This window comes from Echinops telfairi, unplaced genomic scaffold, assembly GCF_000313985.2.
Source record: "Echinops telfairi isolate 266 unplaced genomic scaffold, ASM31398v2 ScPeMD7_7459;HRSCAF=8497, whole genome shotgun sequence".
NCBI classification, from domain to species: Eukaryota; Metazoa; Chordata; class Mammalia; order Afrosoricida; family Tenrecidae; genus Echinops; species Echinops telfairi.
The window spans coordinates 1,123,252-1,126,157 of NW_022111359.1; the positions used below are offsets into that span (position 1 = coordinate 1,123,252).

The 2,906-nt window shown below is 39.2% G+C and overlaps 1 protein-coding gene across 1 annotated transcript in view; it reads right to left on the minus strand.

Annotated features, from left to right (window-relative positions):
• Positions 1-541: 541 nt before the first annotated feature.
• LOC101660217 (zinc finger protein 709-like) overlaps positions 542-2,906 on the minus strand; it is a 36,363-nt gene continuing 33,998 nt past the window's right edge. Inside the window, exon 4 of the transcript XR_006680999.1 lies at positions 542-850. The gene's annotated coding sequence lies outside the window, so the exon portion shown is untranslated. The remainder of the gene's footprint in view (positions 851-2,906) is intronic.

Sequence of the window (2,906 nt, forward strand, 5' to 3'; positions counted from 1 at the left end):
CAAAATAATTCAAACAAATATTAACTATTTGATTTAATCAAAATGCTAAATAAACAAAAAGAACTTGAAGACAATCGAGTTTGATACATTCACTGATGTAAACACCTAAATAGATGAAGTAGTTAAAATATATCCAAGCAGATAGCATCTGAAGACAGCGTGTAGAAATCACGAGTTATCTCGTGATCTGTCCATAATAGATGGCATGCAAAATACGAGTAAACTTGGGATCCGTCCGCAATGTGTTAAGAAAACATTCCTGCCCAGTCCAGAGCAAGTCCACAAGTCCGATATTTGCTCCTATGTTTGATACCAGTCTATAAATTCCTCTTCAGATTCATGTAACACATGCAATACCACACGTAGGAAGATCACAGGTCTGTGGGTGGAAAATCCTGCGCAATCAGTGGAGGTGGAAGTATCCCCAGGGCTCTCTGGCTGTCATCAGCGTGGCTCAATGTGCCTTGTCAACAGGAAGGTGAAGCAGTGTGTGTGTTCAGCGACCAGGAAGGAAGACAGGAGTTCCCAGAATCTTCAGAAGGCCATGCCCACACAGAGGCATCATTGGTTATGATGATTGACAGGCTAGACTCCACCCCTTTGCTCAAGTTGACTAGAGATTTCTTCAACTGCCACACCAACAAATGTGGGATCACTTCCTGGTCCAACATCCATTCCTTCAACCATACAATTACTAACACCAGGGCTTTGTCCGAAAATGTAAGATCTAAGGCTATGCAGAACTGAAATTCTGTTGCTGCAAGGTCAAGCTGTGGATTCATGCAGACCCCCTGGTCGAGTCACCTTTCCATGTTAAGCCTACTACCCAAATCAGCATTTGTAAGGAACACTGTAAGTAAATCAGTGGTCAGAATAGTTGTAGAGGACAGAAAATACAAAACAAAAGCAGACATTATATATACAATCAGCCAAAAATTCCCAAACACTGATGTTTTACAAAGGCTAAGTGACCCCTAATAACAATTATGATGGGATACTGAGCAGTGTTAGGTGTTTTCTTTAAATTAAAATTTTACGAGAACATTGATACAAGAGAAAAGAAAAGAGGGGTTAGGCAAAGTATTGGGAGCTTTGCTAAGTTGCTCAAATTGGTGTCTACAAAAATGAAGTCCTGAAATGAAAACTTCTACCTACTTCACAACTTAAAAATTAAAAAAAAAATTAAAAAGCTCATTACACAATATCCATAGGTTGACTGGGTTTTCCAAGCCAGTTATGGAAGAATATATGAAAAGCACAATGAGATTATGGTATTTATCTAAAGTCATGTGCCACAATCGAAAGGGTACTTGGCTTTCAATCGCATTGTGCTTGAGGCCTTAAAAGGGCACTAAGAAGGGGTTTCTTCATGTTTTTCACTCATGAGATCAATTCACAGTGAAATAACTTACATGTTTTGTAAAGAATTCCAAAAACGGGTGGTGGATGGTTGGGCGGTTCCCAAAGATTTTGATGTCTTACATATGAACAATTTCAACTATCCACTATCTACATAAAGCTTGGAGAGAACTGAAATTTCTCACAGATACAAGGTCTCTCTCCACTGAGATTCTTATATGTCTAGTGAGGCATACGAAAAGAATAAAACTTTCTCCAACTTCTTGCATTTCTGTGTACGATGAATCACCATTCTTTCAAGTAAGAAACAGCAAAGGGCTTGCCTATATTTCTTAGTCATGATACCTCTCCATACTGTGAACTTTGAGTCATGGATTCAGTCCAACAAAATGTTTTCCTACCTTCCTTACATTTAAAAGGCTTCTCTCCTATGAACATCTGTTTCCTAAGATGTTTGGACTAAAGACTTTCCCATATTCCTCATATTCCGAAGGCCTCTCTGTGGTTTCTGTTCACTCAGTGTTGAAGAATGCCTAAGGCTCTTCCACATTACAGACATTTTCATGCAGCTGCTCTCGACCATGTCTTCTTTTATGATGATAAAGTGTTGAGGAATCTCTAAAGGCTTTCCCACATTCTTTACATTCATAAGGCCTTTCTGCACTGTGTATTTTTTTATGTCTACTTAAACTTGATGATTGAGTAAATGTTTTCCCACATACCTTACATGCATAAGGCCTCTCTCCACTGTGTAGTATTCTGTGTTCATATAGTAATGAGAGATGAAGAAAAGTTTTCCCACATTCACTACAGTCGTACGGCCTCTCTCTATTGTGAGTTCTTCGATGCTTAGTTAGTGCGGATGGATGACTAAAGGCTTTTGCACATTCCATACACTCATAAGGTTTTTCTCCACTATGAATTGTGACATGTTCAGTCAGTGATGAGGGATATTTAAAGGCTTTCCCACATTCCTTACATTCATAAGGTTTCCCTCCACTGTGTGCTATTCTGTGTCTATTTAGTAATGAAAGACTATGAAAAGTTTTCCCACATTCACTACATTGGTAAGGTGTCTCTTTATTGTGAATTCTGCTGTGCTTACTGAGCGACGATGAATGTCTAAAGGCTTTTCCACATTCCACACACTCATACGGTCTTTCCCCACTGTGCAGTCTCATATGTTCAGCCAGTGATAAGGGATATTTAAGGGCTTTCCCACATTCCTTACATTCATAAGGTTTCTCTCTACTATGAGTACTTTTATGGTGAGTTAGTGTTGATGAAGCCCTAAAGGCTTTCCCACATTCTGCACATTCATAGGGCCTGTTCCCACTGTGAGTTCTAACATGTGCAGCGAGAGATGACATTTGACTAAAGGCTTTTCCACATTTCTTACATTCATAAGGCCTCTCTCCAGTGTGAGTTCTTCTATGTAAGTTTAGCGTTGATGATTGACTAAAAGCTTTTCCACATTCCATACATTTATAAAGCCTCTCTCCACTATGAGCTGTTATATGAACGCGAAGTTGTGAGGGATACTTATA